Source organism: Musca vetustissima, unplaced genomic scaffold (assembly GCF_032173495.1).
Source record: "Musca vetustissima isolate MV318-11 ecotype Yass unplaced genomic scaffold, APGP_CSIRO_Mvet_v1 utg4153, whole genome shotgun sequence".
In the NCBI taxonomy this organism is placed as follows: domain Eukaryota; kingdom Metazoa; phylum Arthropoda; class Insecta; order Diptera; family Muscidae; genus Musca; species Musca vetustissima.
In genome coordinates, this window is record NW_026879862.1 from 135385 (window position 1) to 154290 (window position 18906).

The 18906-nt window shown below is 33.7% G+C and overlaps 1 protein-coding gene across 4 annotated transcripts in view; it reads right to left on the bottom strand.

Annotated features, from left to right (window-relative positions):
• The window catches only part of LOC133324987 (protein scalloped), a 159999-nt gene that overhangs the window by 66085 nt on the left and 75008 nt on the right, over nt 1-18906 (bottom strand). Inside the window, exon 1 of one of the 4 annotated variants that reach the window (XM_061533815.1) lies at nt 7908-8030. The exons of 2 other annotated variants lie outside the window; for them this stretch is intronic. The gene's annotated coding sequence lies outside the window, so the exon portion shown is untranslated. Of the gene's footprint in view, nt 1-7898; nt 8031-18906 lie in introns of those variants that run through there. One more of the 4 variants, XM_061533814.1, reaches the window with a different exon arrangement.

The window sequence follows — 18906 nt, forward strand, 5'->3', positions numbered from 1 at the left end:
TTCAAATAAGTCAGCAAAAATTTAGAAAAAAAATCTGCCTCCATTAGCACCGTTTCTTGAGGATATTTTTTTCTTTAAAAGAAAGTCTCCTCTGAGAGCCTGAGGATATTTTGATAAAAAAATGATCGTCTAGGGGTTCCCCCAAGGGTATCAGAAAAAAATTATGTACAAAAATCTACTTCAGTGATCTGAGGTAAAAGTCTTCCTCAGTGGTATAAGCAAGTCTTCCACAGTATGCCGAATTATTTTATATCCTATCCTGAGTATTTTTTCTATAGAAACAACTCTTCTTTGAAGTGTTTCTCCAGGTGCTTAAAGAACTTTTTTATAAAAAATTAATTTTTCAGTGAAAGAAAGTCTTTGGGAGCCTGAAAATATTTTTATAGAAAAGTCATCGCCCAAAGGTTCCTCAGGGGCTTCATGAAAAAATATATATAAAAGTCTGCTTGGTGGCCCTGAGGTAAAAGTCTTCCTCAGTGGTACGATGAAGTCTTCCACAGTAGCAAATTCTGAGAATTTTTTTCTCTAGAAACCAATTTTCTTTGAGGTGTCTCTCCGGGAGCTACAAAAACGTTTTCTATAGAAAAAAGTCTGTTTCAGTGGTTTGGAAATATTTTTTTATTAAGGTATGGTACATGTTCCTGTAAAATGTTTTCTATGTAAGTGTTGTTTGAGAACCTGATTAAATTTTTATAGAAAAATCATCGTCCAAGGGTGCTTCAGGAAAAAATCATATAGTTTCCTGAGGATTTTTTTAAAGTAGTTTTAAAAAGTCTTTGTCCAAATGTTTTCCCAGGGGCTATAGGAACATTTTATATAGAAAAAATGTAACTTCGACATTGTACCCTGAGGATTTCTATAGTTTCTATAGAAAAGTATCAGGTTTGTCCAAAGGCGATTCAGGAAAAATTTATATAGAAAAAATTCTGCCACAATCGCATGAGAATTTCTCAGTTGGCACATTTTCCTGAAACGTTTTTTTTCCGTAGAAACATATCTTTGTCATGAGCTTGAGGATATTTTATAGAAAAGTCTTCTTAGAAGTGTTTCAGGAAAAAACTGGTATATGGAAAATAATTATGTCTCAGTGGCCTGAGGGTTTTTTTAACTTCCTCAGTAGGCTCATTTTCCTAAGGATTTTTATATATAGAAAAATAGTCTTATTTGGGAGTCATGGAATAGTCTTCGACATTTGTTTTCCAAAATTAAAAACAAATAGTTTTAAAAAATTAAGAAAGTTTTTTTTCGGTAAAAAATGTTCTAACATATACGAGATTTTTTTTAAACTTTTAAGGGTTTTTTATATAGAACAGGTCTTATTTGGGAGTCTGAGGATGATTTTATGGAGAAGTCTTCGTCAGATAGCTAAGAACTTTTTCCAAATAGAAAAGTAGTTTTAAAAAATTAGGAAGTTTTAAGTAAAAATGTTCTAACTTCCGAGATTTTTTTCCCTAGGGGTCTGAGAAATTTTTTTCTTTTTTCGAAGATTTTTTTCTCTTCGAAGAAGTGCGAAATATTTTTTAGAAAAAAATCTTTTTTAAAAATGTTTTTATAGAAAAGATTTGTAGATTAACAAAGTTTGAAAAAAATTGTCCCAGACAAGTAGGGATTCTTTCAATCATACCATTTTTATATGGGAAAAAAAATTCTCAGAACATAAAAAAAAATTTCGCCTATAGATACAAATTCTGCAGAATATTGAAGGTGGAGTATATATTCAAAATTGTCATTGTATTTGTAACACCTCAAAATTTTTACCGGATACCCCTTAAGTATATATCCATATTTTTTGGGATCAAAATAAAATTCTATGTTGATGTCTGTCCGTCTGTTGAAATAAGGATTGAACTCGCAATATTTAAAATGGAATATTGAAACACATTTTACGATCGTTCGTATTGTAAATTGGATATATATGAGTCCACGTTCTGGTAAAGCACACCCTCTAAAATTTTGTATTTTGAGGATTTTGGGAACCTGTTCCCCTTGGATATAAAATGTTCCAACAAAAATTATCAATATTATAGTAATTATTATAGTAGTAATTTGGTGTTATTTGATATTTTAGGTTCTCGCCATACCAAAAAATATCAATATGCACCAGTTTAGCCCCATATAGCGCAACCTCCCAAATTTCGGTATTTTGGGGTTTTGGGGCAGTTCTTTCAACAGAATTAGCCTTAATTTTGAAAATTTCCCTATTAAAAATGAAAAAAAGCGATGAATACTTTCAATTGGGTTAACTTGATGTTATGCAACTGCTAATTTTGTTACCACTCAATGTGTGAATTTCCTGTTTCTAAATGCCGTGGCCGGAGGATTGAACGTGTATTTTATTGCGTGCGGGTTGGCTGCTAGCTTCTTATTCATATTTTGCAGAATTTTCTCTCTGCTGTCACATTAAAAATTCACTTGCAGAAGGAACATTAGCATTTTATGGTGGATTAGTGGTCAACAAAAGTATAAAAACACGTGTGTTGATAAAAATAGCAAAATATTATAGAAAATACATTTGTTTATGAAAAACGTTGGGCGCCATCTAGGAAATAAGAGTAGGGGTCATTACTAAGGCAATTTGTAATTCAGTTCCAATTTCCGCCATTGGAAGTATTTAAAAAAAAAACTTGTATTTTAAATAAATCTTTTGTAGATATGTTGGGCGCCACTTAATTTCTAAAACTATGATTGTATAAAAGGATTCTCTCTATTTTTTAGAACAAGCATATATGTGAAATTATGCCATTACCTGAAATAGTAACATCTATGTAAATAAAGTCACATAAAGCAACATATATTTCTAAGACATTTTTCCTTTCGAATATCGTTGGGCGCAACTTTACCTTTTATGAAAGGAAAATTTGTTTTTTGGTAAATGTATAAAATTTGTTAAGAGGATTCTTAAAATATAGAGACATTAGGCCCAAAAAATCCTAATTTGCAAAATTGTCCGGCATTCATGTTGTGTAAAAAAATTCAGATGAATATATCTTCAATTGATTTGAGAAGCCGCGAAATATTGGTCCTAGACCCACCTTTAAGTATACCGATCGTCGACTAGCTGAGTCGATCTAGACATGTGTGTCCGTCCGTCCGTCTTTCCATTAAAATTTGTAAACACGATACAGGCTACAGTTATTGACCAATCTTAACGAAATTTGGTATATAGGATGGGTTCTGGCCAATGAAGACCCATTACCACACTAGAGGGCGGAAATATAGCGCTGATCGCTATATATAGCCGTTGGTCAAGGCCAGAGGCTATAATTTTGGGTTCTGATCAGATAATAATTTTGGGATAAAGTGGACCGAAAATTTATTTTTTTTGTGTTTTTTCGAGTCGATATTAGGCCACAATTATAAGACGAACATCACAACACAACCCACGGGGAATGGAATATGGACATGTACCGAATATTAGAACTATTCGGAAAATATGTCAGTGTAAGGAAGAGCTGTTGATCTCTAATCGGGCAAAAGGGTGCAAATATTACGAAATATTGCTTATCCTCGAAATAAAAAACCGCAGAAAGTTAGAGTCCCGTGGTAGTTGTGTAGGGTATCGTATGGTCGGCCCCATCCGACTTTACTGCTCCGCTCACTGGTTTTTCCACACACACCACTATTCTGAACGTCTGGTTGACAGTCAAATAGTCAGGTATTAGCCCACAGTGGGATTTTTATTTATTGTTCAAATTTCAAGCAGTTCACAAGTAGTTGCTATATTATTTCTCCCAACTGTATAACACCATTATAAATTATGTATTCATAAAATAGTTCTTTTTTCTTAGTAGTTATTGTTTTCGCACTAGTCCAGCAAGTTTTTAATGACCAAAAGCAGTGTGCAATTTGCAACTACCACAAAATATACATACATATATATGTATACATAGCAAATTATATGTTACACTATTAACTTATAATCTAGTGTATGCTGTTGTTGTTGTTATCGACAAGTAGCACCACTCTCTTGTGGTTAATACAAAGTTAATGGCATTGTTGTTTCCTGCAACTTTGGTTTTAGTTTTTTATTCCTTTGTTCAAGTTCAGTAATTAATAGTTCAAATGGGGAGCAGAGAACACAACAAAAAGCACAATGCAACGCGGGTGGAACTCGCTCAACAACAACGATAAAAAAACCAACCATACCACCATCAAGCGCAGAATTTACTGGTCAATAAAATCAAATTAAAAGTTAAAAAATTGATTCCTTTTGAAGAGAGGTCAATTAGTTGTATGTCTGTTTTAATCAGTTAGTACTTTGTTTGTTGGTGTTGTTGTTTTTTTTTTGCCATTTGTTTTTGTTGTTGTGTTTTTATTAAACGAGTGTGGAATTGCCACATTTTTCCCACACATGAAACTGAAGTTAATGACTAGAAGGAAAATCATGCAGATTGTTAATTTCATTTGCATATTAAAGTTGAATAATGACTTTATTATTTTATATGGGGAAAAGAGGGAATGAAGGTGATTTATTTGAAAATTAATGGTTAATTGAAAGGTTATATGTAGAAACTAAAACTGACGATATTTGAAAAATAATTGACTTCAACAATTTCATCTTAGAAACTAGCAGCATATAATATTTTTGTATAGGTTCTATATTTAATATATGTATATATAATTTGTAAGATATAGAAAAAATTGAGGGAACTGATGAGGATCAGTGGCGAGATCCGAAACTATAGTCTAACCGCCAACACTACTGATGTAGGAAATATATTTTTTTCCGATAGAATCCTCAAATTCTCGACATCATTGCTTATATAAAATAATGATAGATTTTACAATAAGATCATTATTTTGTTTCATTATTATTCCGACATATATGTAATTCCGTTGGGCGCCGTTTGACAATTAAGAATAAAAGTGTGGGTAAGCTAAAGTAAAATTAACCAAGGAACTTATCATAAGTTCCGTAAAAAATACAGATCGGAACAGATTTTGTATTAGCTTTGCAAAACTGTTGGGCGCCATTGAGTCATTGAGAATGAATGGTTGAGTTAGATTAGAAAATATAAATTATATCTTCAGACTAATAGCATTTAGGAAACAAAAATATTTCCAATCTATTTTTGAAGATCAAAAGTAATAACAAACATACTTTGTCGAAGGAATATATATTTCTTTTCGGTTAATGTTGAACTCAAAACTTAATTTCTGGGCATTCTGATCAGATTATTATGGTAACGTTTCCGCTTTGGCATTTAAATGAACAGAATTTTTGAAACTATTATTACTATTACAAAGCCCTTGTGCCTAACAGTCTATTTAAACATTTATGTACTTCTGCATCTGTTACACAAAACCGTTGGGCGCCATTTGATAATTCAAAAGAAAAGAGTGAGCTAGGCTTAAAATTTAAATTTTACTTATATATTATAATTGACCAATTGACGTTAGCCTTTAAAAATATAAAATTTATTTGTATAACCTATAAGCCTAAAAATATATTTTCTTAGATTGGAGCTCTCTCGTGGCAGGCAGAAAATGAATTTTATTCACAAATTTGTTATTTGAAGTCTCAGACTGTATCATATGCTATAGTCTTTGAAGCGGTTCCAATAATAATAATAATAAAATAAAACATTGGGCGCTATTTAATATTTCTAAGTTAAATATTCTCTAACCCCTTTAAAAACAATTTTTACAAGATTCGAACACTATAAACTTTTGGGATCCTTAAAAATTAAAAGAAGAAGAAGAATCTATGATGTCATAAATATAAAAATCATTGCTTGTCTACTTTTTTACAAGACCTCTGGATAGTCTTGTAAAAAAGTAGATATGCAAGAAAATTGCCTATGAAACCTTATCGGGGCCTCATATCAAAGGAAAATCTCCGGAGATCTAGGCATGCCTTTTGTTACAAAAAACCAGAACTATCAAAGCTCCACTTTTAAAAGAACATTTACACATATTCTATAAATGTTATACACACACTGACGATGGTTTATTGATGGTTTACTGACATTCCACCTGACGATGGATAAGAGTTATGCCTTTAAGGGAACCCCACCCATTCTCGATTTTAATTTTTCAAGATTTTCAATGGGCTGGTAAATCAATACCAATGCTTGTTAAGGTTTGTAACTTTGCACATATATATTTGAAGATTTAAAAGAGAAGAAAAATAATTTACAAAAAATTTTTGTTATTGTTTTGTTGTTGTTTTTTGTAATTAAAGAAAAGTCCTTATTTTTGATGGCGGGCATGATAACTCCTCACTGGAACATCGGAATCCGAAAATTCCAACGGTGTTAGAAAGAGTACATGTCTGGCTCTCGTATGAACTAGGATTATTGACTTCGCTCTAAAATTAACAAAATGGTGGACCTTTGAAAAAATATTTTTGTAAAATCGCCGATTTTTTTTACCAAAAACCAAGTTAAAAAATAAGGAAGTTCTTCACCGATTGGCTTTATCCTAGTTCATACGAAGGCTATACACTCCCAGAGAAACGTTGCAAAATTTGGAACCGATTGGATTATTAGTTTTTGAGTTATCGTGCCCGCCATTCGCAAAAAAATGTTTAGAGAAAAACGCGTTTAAAGTTTGAGAAGCCCTTCAGCCGTCACTTGATGCTGACACAATAAATCGGATATATCATCAAGAGTTCTTGAGATTTTCACTTGAAATTTTGTAGAGACATTCTTTAATCAGTGTGGATTCGAATTATATCAACAAAAATGTTGACCCCGAGAATGGGGGGGTCCCCTTAAGTCCTCAGTGCTATGAAGGCCTACAGGGAAATTCTATTGAAAGAGAATTCTTAAAGTTCTATAAAAACAAAAAACAACTTTTCTATGAATAGAATACCTTTGTAGCTAGCTATGTACTTTATGAACAGAAGATTCTTAGAGATCCAATATTATAAAATCTTTGAGCTAAATGTGTATGTTATTCAGTATATGCAGGTAGATATATTCAGAGAACTTATATGAGAAAAATACCCTTTGAACTCAAATTTTAAATAAATTTGAATAAACAGACCCAAATTGAAAGGAGTATTATATAATTGAACTCAAAAATGGGTTCCAGCATCGGTGAAGGTTTAATTGTTTAAGGCTAACTTTTTCAAAAAAAAAAAAAAAAAGTAAAAGGAGACCCCACAAAATATCATCTTATATAATGCAATCTCTTAGAAGGCCCTCTAAGCGAATTCTTCTGGAAAAAATGGTAATTAACCACATTCAGCGGCATTTGAATACCTTCGATTAATGTACACAAAATAATTCCCTCAGAAATCCTCTTACCGTTGGGCGCCATTTAGAAAACATTTTCTAGTTTTTTTTCAAGGATTTTTAAATGTACAAGAACTATAATCATATATTGTCTTTGGGCGCCATTGTAAAATTTAATGATATATAGATATATAATTTTTCGTAAGAATGTTGAATTATGTGCAGTTGTTTCGAAAAAAAATATGTTGGGCGCCACCTAAAATTACTAGAGTTTTATAGGTGTTTTCTTTGGTCAGAACCGAACATAAATGCACAATATTGTAACGATTGATCTATAGCCACTTTTATTACAAATTCTAATAGTAAGGTGGATGGTGACGCATACATAGATCGATTCGATCGGTGTGTTAAAAAGTGGATCTATGGTCAATATCACTTTGCTTTAGTTTACTTTGCAAACTCTTGGTCTCATAAAACTCTGGCAAAAATGTTGTGTGTGAAAAGAATTTTTGGAACATCTTGGCTTTATTTGTTTATATTTCAGATCAGGATTCTGTTTTAATTTTGGCAAATTTTTGAAAGAGTTGGACTCAAAATATAAAAAATCTGAGTTAAAAATTATTTAGAAGCGATTAAAAGGGATGGAGAGAGGTGGGAGAGATTTTTTCTTATATTAATATTAAAAAAAAATAATAGAAAAAAAATTTGCCAACATACCATACTTACCGGCCAAGGCCTTAAATTCCTCGAGATAATCCAAATTTTTGTGTAACGGCGCCACTTTGGAGCCGTTTTCTTCACTTTTTAGGAAAATTTTGAAAAAATTCTAAAACACAAATGGCACAAAAATTCAAATTTCTTGTTTCGCTACAAATTGTTTCCCCCTCTTGGGAAAATCACTTTCAAGCTTTGTTTAAATTTTCAATTTTTCTTATCAAATTATTCAATATTTTTTTTTTTTTCAAATGTATAAAATGCTCGTTAACGATCGTTACACTCGTCGTTTCGTTACAATTTTGGGAGAATAAACTATAAACAAGGATGAAACCACCACTGCTGATGACGAAGAAACTGATGTTGGTACGAACGACATATGCACAATTATTTCATACGAATGCAGAAACAAACACGAATACACAGCAACAACAACATCGACAATGACAAAAAATAACGATTGATATGATCCTTAATGTGGTTGGAAATGTCAGGACACACACACTGTAACACACGTACGATTACTTCTATTCACTCGTTACGATTTTACAACAAACTAAAGAATGCAGCTGTCTTCGGTGTGTTTGAAGAAAACGATGAGGACGACAACGACGGCCGAGGGAAAAAGGTGAGGAATAACAATGTTGTTGGTTGGATGTCCTTTAGCACAGGGGTGGTTGGTCGGTGACTAGCTTGTTTTGGTTTTTTGTTGTATTTTTTTTTACTTTGGAGTTTTGAAACAAAGGTACACTTGGTGGTATAGCTAGGATTTTTGTGGTAACTTTTTTTTTGTTTTGATTGGGAGAAAATATTTTAGCACAACTTTTTTTATTATTTTTGTTTTAGAATTTTTTTATTTGAAATTATTTTTATTAAACACTTTTTTTAATAATTTCCAAAACGTAAAACAAAATTAAGTTACACGACGAACGAAATTAAGAAGACGATGGCGGCGGCGGATCGACAATGTGCGTGCGTGCGTTTGTCTATAGATTTGTGTGTTTTTGGCATGAATACAATTCAGAAACTGTTGTTGCCCGTGTAAGCCGGCCAGAATGTACACAACATACCTACAAAATATTAGATGTGTGGACGGACGGGCGGAGAAATGGAGAAACGTTGAGACAGAGAAACGAGAAGTTCTATTATGAGTGTTTTTGATTTTGTTGGTGTTGTACGTGAGTTGTAGGGGATGATGAATGTTTGTGGTGGGTTCGTCGTTTACGACAGAATTTGTTTGTAGATATGTACTAGCTAGCCAGAAACACACTCACGTGTAGAACGCCAGCACATTTGTTTTACGTGGTTACATCAGGGATGGGATGTTGTAAAATAGTAGAAAGAAAAACATGATTTTACGGCGAATTGAAGGCAGCAGTTATGGAATTCTGAAAGCGAAATGGTTATATGTTAGGCTATATAACACTTGAAGAATGAAGAACTTGATGATGAATTTCTAAAACGACGTTGGGCGCCAACAAATTTGAGAGGTAACAAAATTTTACTCTATTTATGATGACGTACCCGGAAGTTCGCGTTCGATAGTCCACAATGTGTATCATTTTAAAACTTATGCAAATTATTATCCATCAAGTCATATCATAGGGTTATTTTAGCCCGTTTTCAAATTTTAAAATTACGTTTTGCGCCGATTTTTTTTTAATTTTCCCAGAAGTAGACATGTTTAACCTTATTATGATGGCGTATTTTTCACGGTGTACGTACCCAGTTTTGTTGACCAGAAAGTTCGGATATCGCTACGTGATCACACCCGCTTATTCCAAAGCGATTAGTACAATATGTTTAAAGCTTATGACAGTTTAAAGCTTATGACAATTCCTATCCACTATGTGATATCTTAGTTGGTTTCTGAGATGCTTTCCGTCCGAAAATTTCAAAATTTCTTAAGCTTATGAATGAGTTCATATGCATCTAGTGATATCATGGGGTATCTTAGTCCGTTTTCGAGATTTTTAGATTTTCTTGATTTTTTCTCATAATACCCAGACAGATGATAATGAAGCGATTAGTACAATCTATGTATTATTATAAAGCTTATGGAAATTCTCAATTGATATCATGGGGCTATATTAGCCTGTCCGTCTGATAAATTGGGAGCCAATAAATAATGTAGGATGAAACAACTATAGCCCAGTAAAAAAGAACCCGATATTTTTGAAATTTATTCCAGTGCTAGGAACTTTCAACGTAATTATAATAATGTAATATTTAATGTGGGCGTAACCGGGTTTATGACCCATGAGTTCGGATACGGTTAAGCGGTCATACCCGGTTCAAACAAAGCGAGTAATACATTTTAAATCATCAGGGGGAATCGTCAAGCCCATTTCCGAGACACTGTTTTTGGAACAGTGTTTTTAAAAATTCTCTAGAAAAGTCGAAAAATTATCCATAATAGCCCCAAACAAATCGACATGATAGGTAACTCTTTGCACTGTACATAATGGTGCAATATCTCTTTGGGGTCAAACGATATGAAAACCCGACATACCGATGATGATTGATGACAATGACAATTGTTTCAACTTTAAATCTTTCTTTCCAGGTCCAAAGTCTAGGGAAGTAGACGGCCTTCAGCCAGGACTTAAGACTTTCTCCTATGGGCAGCGCAAAGAAAAGTGTTCCTTAATTAAATAGTTTTGGTCTAAATTTACGGTAAGTAGTCTGTCGGTGAGGACTTTTTTCTCCTCTGAGATACATTCTTAAAGATTCCACTCAAGTTTCATTGTGGTTAGGCTACGGTTCTTAAGGAATGTCTACCAATCCAACGTCATTTCCCACTATTAATCTTCTTGATTCTTGGTTTGTTAGGTTCTACAGCCCAATGTTAAGTAAGGTGATGGGTTAAAATAAGCCGCATATGATTCTGAAGTGTTTATTTATGATACCGATATCTTATTCGTGAAAATATTAGAATCAAGCCATAGCAGATCAATTTAATACATGCTTAGAATATTTTAAATTTGTGCTTTCTCGTTGTATGTGGGCTTCACCATACAACTAGCAGTTGTCCGAATTCTGCTTCCGTTTTATTTAGCTTATTGATTACGTCTGATACTGTACTTCCAGGATAGCAGTAGCTCCAGGTCTTCTATTTTTGACTACATGTTGAATATCTTGTGAGAGAGAAGACATATACGATCCGAATAATCTAAGTCTTCTAGTTGCTGTAAGAGACTCCATTTTATGACTCTTCTCTGAGACAAGGCTTCATTCATTATTTCATCCAGTACAATTGTGTAAAATATGGGTGACAGAAGGTATCCTTGCGTTAATCCCTCGTCGGGTCATACGATTGGCTTATGTTCATCTTGTGAAGCACTGAGAGTTCTGCATCCTCATACATCGATATTAGTATTCTTGATATTCGAAGCAGTTCCTATTTGATATTTGAAGCCAGGATGTTCATCTCTCAGAATGTTTCCTACATGCCTTTGAATTTTTTTCTGTATTATGATTGCAAGAATTTTGTACATGGCGTTGAGAAGGATAATTGTTATTCATTGCTAGCGACACGAACGATTGTATGTTCATGTCGCTATTTTTTGAGTAACTTCACAATTATACCTTTCTTCCATGCTCCCTAGGTGACATGACGATAGGTTGAATTAACTCTGCTATGGTTAAAAGCTTCTTTCCACATTCTCTTGTTATCTTTAATTGCTCTATTATCGCGCAATTTCTTGGACTTGGAGTTCTATTGTACAATTGGTTATTTTCATTAGAGTTTTTTGACGTTACTGATTTCTCGAAATGTTCTCTCGATCTTTGAATTTGCTTATTAATATCAACGATATTTTATTACTTGACTCCTATTATGATACCACAAATCTTCTAAATTATTGCTCAGTGTAGCATTCTCATGTTGTTCCGGAACGAACTAGTTCATTTGCCATATTCCGGTAAAGGAACAAACGGAACTTAGTCCTTACAAGTTCCTTTTTATATTCTCATTCCATTTCCTGATTTCGTTTCTTTGATGTCATATCCTTCGTTCATTGTAGTTAATTTTTCATCCACTAACGAAAAGATGCGGCACTATCCGAATTATGTGAACTGATATACCAAAAGAGATATTCAAATGAACTATATGGAGCGATGGAATTAGTTTCTTTCTATAAAAACGATTCGAGACATATAAATTCGCTTCGCGAATTAGAATTATTGCTAAACCAAATTGATTGGTGTCCCGTATTATTTATTGTTCAGATTGAAAAAAAATACCCAGATTATTTATAGGAAAAGAATGAAAATGATCGTGAAGTATATTGTCCATATTATCTTAGGTTAAAAAGCTGGGCTGTTAATCCGTACTATTACCGAACTGATCCGAACTATTAATCTGTACGAATCCGAACTATTACGCAAAAAGAACGATCGGTTCTAGTTTTTTTCCGTTCATTTTGCGCCAGTCATTAATTTTCTCTTTCGTTCACCTAGGTCCTTATGATCAAAGCGTTCATCTACATCTTTCTGTCCATTGACCGAATTAAGTGAACAATTGAACAAAAAGAAATAATGGAACTACATGAATGACATTTGTTTTGTTGTTAGTTTAGAGTTTGAACTAAACTAGTTCCCAGTTTGAACTAACTCGGTTAAAGCTGGAACTTTTGCCTGATCTAATTGGGAGAGACTTTTCAATGCACGGGTTTCTATGTTTGGTTTGGATACTTAGTAAAAAACTTGAACTTTAGCCAGACCAGGTATAAAACAGGGGCTGGCACTTAGTTCTCGATTTGTCTATGAAGACTCCATGTCTCTTCTTCCAGACGAGAGATTTGTGTAACATGAATACCACAGACATTTCCCATCTCTGACTTACATACACGTTGCCTGCCCGCCTGCATTGGGATGGTTTAGAATTTTCGTCCCCTTTTTTGTTGGTTGCCGTGTAAAAGGGAATGTTGTCGACACAATCGTCCTTTCTTTGCCCTGGTTGTGGGTTGGTTATGAGTAAATAATGCTGAATGTTTCATTTGCTGCTTTATTTTGTTGTTCTCCATTCTCTCTAACTCGCTCTCTTCCAAATCAACATTAATGATAATGATGATTTTTGTTGTATTTTTATGAGGGAGGTTTATGTTGGTTTACCCACCACCTTCAGAGTAAAATTGAGTGATTTTAGAGAAATGAGAAATTGGAAAATGACTACCACAAAGAATAAAACAATGGCTCGGTTGTGTCTGCGAGACATTCTCTGAGTGAGCAGAATTAGATGCGGCGTTGGTGTACTAATCAAACCAAAACGGAAAACAAAGGTTTGAGTGATATTTTGTTGTAATGTTTGGTGTGGCGGTGGGGGTAAAATATACCCACAAATGAAAACAAGGGCCCAGAGAGTTAGAGAAAACATTTCTTATTGAGCGACATTCCATTGTGTTTTTCTCTCTTGCTTTGGCTGCCAACTGTTGTTTTTTGCGTTTTATTTTTGGCTCTCTCCTCCTTCTTTTGATTAAAAGGAATTTTAGGAATTTCAAGAATTTTTATTGAGAGAGCGAAAGACCCAGGACACAATGAAAATATACAAACAAATGGCATTCATACATACACATTCTGGCGCACATACATACAATCATCACACAACGAGGGTAAAAGTCTAGAGAAATTTTTATGAAATGAAATGACGAAATAAAACAGCTGATTGTTGTTTCTTTTAATGTGTTTTGTAATGGCCGATGTTGTTTGGTAGTCGGCGGCGACGTCGTTGTCGTCGGCAGCAGAAGTGTCGGTGGCGCGGTCTAATGATTTTAGTCAAAAAAATAGTCATATCTTGTTGACAGTCTTAATTTCGATAGACCACGAGATAAAATAGCCTCATAGGCAATCTACTAAAATGGGGTATTATGTTTATTTTAGTGTAATTTGAGGTCATGTCTGTCGTCGTATTTTTTGAAGAGGGAATGCAATGTCATCTTAAATTTGAAAAGAGGAAAGTGTGTGCTTTCTTGTGTTTGGAATTGATATTATTTTTAGTAGAGGCCATTAAGGCAATGACACGTTCCCTAAAATAGAGAGGTGAAATAATTAAGTATGCATTTTACTTAGAGACTTAACATAAATGCAGAGGACCACATAATTTATTTTGAAGGTCAAAAATATATTTTTAATTTAAAACATTTTTAATTATCTCAATAGGCTATAGGTTATAAACTAAAAATGTATTGCTTCGGGATTGATGAGGATTAAAAGAATAAGATAGTTTAGCATTTCATTGACCTCCTAACCCTCTATAAGAAAACCTATTGTTCTTCTAAGGGAACGCCTTCTAGTCTTTGAATCGAAGACCTATTATAAGACGATCGGTTGGCCTCCGTTAAGACAACATATAGCCTCCTATAAATAGACTTTCTGGACTTCTATAAAAATAAATTTAGGTCTTCTACAAGTAGATATTCTAGAAATGTATAGGAAGATCTTCTGGTCATCGATACCTTCTCTGGTTTTCTACAAGTAGAGCTTCTCGTCTTTTATAAGAAGACCTTCTCTGGCTATCTATAAGAAGAACTTCTGGTCTTCTCTAGGATGACCTTCTCGTCATCTATTATACATCTTCCAGTATTCTAAAAGAAGACCTTCTGGTATTGTATAAGAAGACCTTCTGGTCTTCTATAAGAAGATGTTCTGGTATTCTATAAGAAGACCTTCTGAACATCCATAAGAAGACCTTTTGGCCTTCCATACGAGAGACCTTATAAAAAGACCTACTGATCTTCTACAAAAAAAAAAAAAAAAAAAAAACTTCTGGTCTTCCATAAGTGGACCTTTTGGTCTATCTTCCTGTCTGTATGAAGTATGTATGAAGAGCTTCAGGTCTTCTATATGAGGACTTTCTGAGCTTCTATAAAATATTGTCTATAAGAATACCTTCTTCTATAAGAAGATCTTCTTGTCTTCTGTAAAAAGACTTTCTGGTCTTCCATAAGAAGATCTCATGGTCTTCCATAAGAAGATCTCATGAAGATTTTAGCAGAATTTCCCCATCGAAGTGCTAGTAATTTGATCTCCGGCGTTTATAGAAGCAGACATATTTCAGTAGAATTTCCTCAATCAATAAAGCCACTTCTTTATTTGAATATTTGAGGTTCTTGGAGGGTTAGAAACATTTTTCCTGAATTATTTTGATATACAGATAACATTTCCTGGAATAGCCCCAAAATAAAGAGGATCCTGTCACATTTTCAGTATTTAAAATTTTTTAAGCCACATTTTCCCTCCGATGTGCCTTGTAATTTAGCATTACAGACCTATAGGAGAACTCTAGCAATTAAAAATATAAATTCGAATAGCTAAGACTCGCGCCATTAACTATAGGGTCTATAGGATAGAAACACTCGAAGGGAATGTCATTATGTACCAAAGCCTATTGATCTTTAACATGCTATTCCAAAACCACATTTGAACTGATTTTTAATTTGGTTTCAGTCTATTTAATAGTAGCCACAAGCGATACTAGTTTTGGGAAACACATGAGATGTTCTTTCTATGTTGGCTTATATATTATATACCCGGGACAGTGGGTCGATAAAAATATTTTTTTATAGACAACTAGCAGACCCAGCAAACGTTGTTTTGCCCTATCAAAATTGCATCAATTTAGCACCCAATCTCTAATAGGGCAAAACGCAAAGAAACTATATAGCGCGCCACCTGTCGGATTAACTTCAAACAACACAGAAACACTCCTCACGGCCCATAGTGCCTGTACATACAATTTGGTCAAAATCGGTGCAGTAGTTTTTGTGTTTAGCGATCACGAACATACACGTAATTTTTATATACATAGAGATCAAGGCTGTCCCGTTCCAGTGTATATAATTGTCTCGGAAATGCGTCCCGACAGATGTTTTACAATATTTTTCTTTCTCGATTAATTCCGAAGAACATATTTTAGGAAATTACAAAAAGTGCTCTTTCAGGTGGTTCCTTCCGCTCTGGAGAGCATATAACACAAACTATTATAAATTTTTAAATTTTACAAGAATTCTACTATTACGTACACAGGCACCAAAAAACCCCTCTTATAAAATCAAATCATATTTCGGTCACACAACATTCCAAAAGTAATATTTGCATTTGTTTCAAGAACACCAACAAAAACTGTAACAATAAACCCAGATTTTCCTCTGACACTGCATCAGCAAGTGAGTGAGAAAACTGTGTGAGATTTCCCGCTGTGTGATAGTTATTCATAACAAATCCTCTACCTAGCACGGGCCTGCTGACTGACTGCTGACTATCCATAAAACAAAGAGTTTATTAACCTTTACATCTGTTAGGTTTGAATTTTGAAAAAAATGAAACTACCCGTTTTTGCCAATTTCCCGTTTGTTGTTGTGCATAGGGGTGTGAGTGTGTGTTACAAAAATTTCAACCTTCAATTTTTTTTGTTTGTTCCTCTTCATTCATAACTGTGAGGTAGAGCAGTGATGAAAATTGTAAAAACAAAAGATTATCCCAGGGAAAATAGTTCAAAATATTTGGAAGAACACGTATTATAATGAAATGCACAAAGTTAAAAAGGAAGAAGACAAAAGGGAGAAAATAATAAAATCGTGGCAAACGTAAAAAAAGAAAATTAAAAGGAAGTCAAGCTGATTTTTACAGTTGCAGGAAAAAAGGAGCATACATTCTCTCCAAACAACTCGAAAAGTTGATAGTTACCATACAAGAAAAGTTCTTCCGGTGAGAAGAGAAGACTAAAAGGTCTTCATTTAGAAAACCAGAAATTCTTCTGATAGAGGATCCGAAGCCCATCTATTAGACGACCAGAAGGGCTACTTGATGGTCTCCTGATAGTCTCAGAAGATATTCTTCTTTCTAAAATTTTTATCGGATTATTTCCACAATCTTCATGTTGAAAGAAAAATATATTTGCAGTCACACACAACTATATAAACATCCTCAATAACCAATTAATAATTTCTAAACGTTTCAAATAGAAGGGCATAAAGAACGGTAATTACAAATAACATGTAGAAGGAGAGAGGGGAGTTTGAATTATGAATTGTTATGTGGCAGCAGAAACACTTAAGCTATTATTGTAAGGATATTTTCAGACTTTCAAAATTGCATCATGGAGAGGCTATCAACCCAGCCTCTCCATAATGATTTCTAATTAGAAGAATTCTAATTCATTAGATTCTCAATTTTGTTGTTGCTCTGGGTTAAAAATAACATCTGGCCAAAGTGAAGAAACTACCACCACCGCCACCATCACTATCAGGAACATTGACATCATCCTCAGCAACGATGTAAGCGACCATAACAACATTATCATCATACAGATCATCTTTGCTATAATTAAATACTAAGGCGAGGATATTAGAAAAAAAGGGCATAGTCCACATATCCAGCCACACACACACACACTCTCTCATACACACATGTATATGTATGTGTACATCAAATTATCCAAATACCACAAAAACGAAAAAAAAGGGAACTACGCATTTATGGCAATTGGAAGAATTTATGAGCCACATCGTCCGGGTGTTGAGTTTCGGCTTTTCATTTCGTACTATATTCTTGGCAGGGACATTTATTTGTTTTTGGCTGCTACTGCTTCTCTGTGTGCGTGTGTTTCTGTTTAATTTTAGAAGTTCCATTTAGGAATTTCATATTTTCTTTTTTTGTTGCATTCTTTATTGCTCGAACATGGACAATTGTTGCGATGGGGAATTACAACAACAAGAAAATTTAGTTCACTTTGTGGTAGGCAATATAGCCGAAGTGATTAGGAGGAGTCTACGTTTTAAGCAGCTGTAACATGTTCTCAAAGGATAACATGTGCATAAATCAGGGACGCAAAGGTAAAGGTGTTTCATGACCTTGCAGAGGTCTACCATAGATAGATGTCATTTGAAAAATATATTTAAAAGTCCTTGATTAATACCTCGATACTCCATTAAAACATTTGCTTAAATAGTCCTTGAATAAGTCCTCAATACTCCTTTGAATGTTTCACTTAGAAAGCCCTTTGCTATTCGTTACAAAAATTTATTTAAAAAGTCCTTTGACAGTCCTTGGAAAGTTGACTTTAATAGTGTATGAATAAGTCCTTTATACTTAGAGTTCTTTAAAAAGTTCTCTCATTGTCGCCCTTAGAAAAATAGATCCTCGATACTAATTTTAAAAATCTACTTAAAAAATCTTTGAATAAGTCCTATATACTCCTATATACTCCCTTGAAAATTTCACATAAAAAATCCTTTTCTAGTCCATAGAAAAATTTACTTAAAAAGTCCTGTCAAAAGATACTTAAAAAGTCCTTTCATACTTCTTATAAACGTTTGCTTAAAATTTCTTTGATAATAAGTCTTATAAAAATCTAATTAAAATGTTTTTTGGCAGCCCTTATAAAAAATTACTTAAAAAGTCCTTCGAGAATAATTCCAGGCTTTGTTGGTCCTTGGAGAAAAACTTTATTAAAAAATCCTTCGATAATAATTCCAGGCCTTGTTGGCCCTTGGAGAAAAACTTCTATTAAAAAATCCTTCGATAATAATTCCAGGCCTTGTTGGTCCTTGGAGAAAAACTTCTATTAAAAAATCCTTCGAGAATAATTCCAGGCCTTGTTGGTCCTTGGAGAAAAACTTCTATTAAAAAATCCTTCGAGGATAATTCCAGGCCTTGTTGGTCCTTGGAGAAAAACTTCTATTAACAAATCCTTCGAGAATAATTCCAGGCCTTGTTGGTCCTTGGAGAAAAACTTCTATTAAAAAATCCTTCGAGAATAATTCCAGGCCTTGTTGGTCCTTGGAGAAAAATTCAATTTAAAAATTTACGGCTTGTTGGTCCTTCGAGAAAAATTCTATTTAAAAAATCCACGCCTTGTTGGTCCTTGGAGAAAAACTTCTATTAAAAAATCCACGCCTTAATTGGTACTTCGAGAAAACTTCTATTAAAAAATCCATGCCTTATTGGTCCTTCGAGAAAAATTCTATTTAAAAAAATCCACGCCTTTTAGGTCCTTGGAGAAAAATTCTAT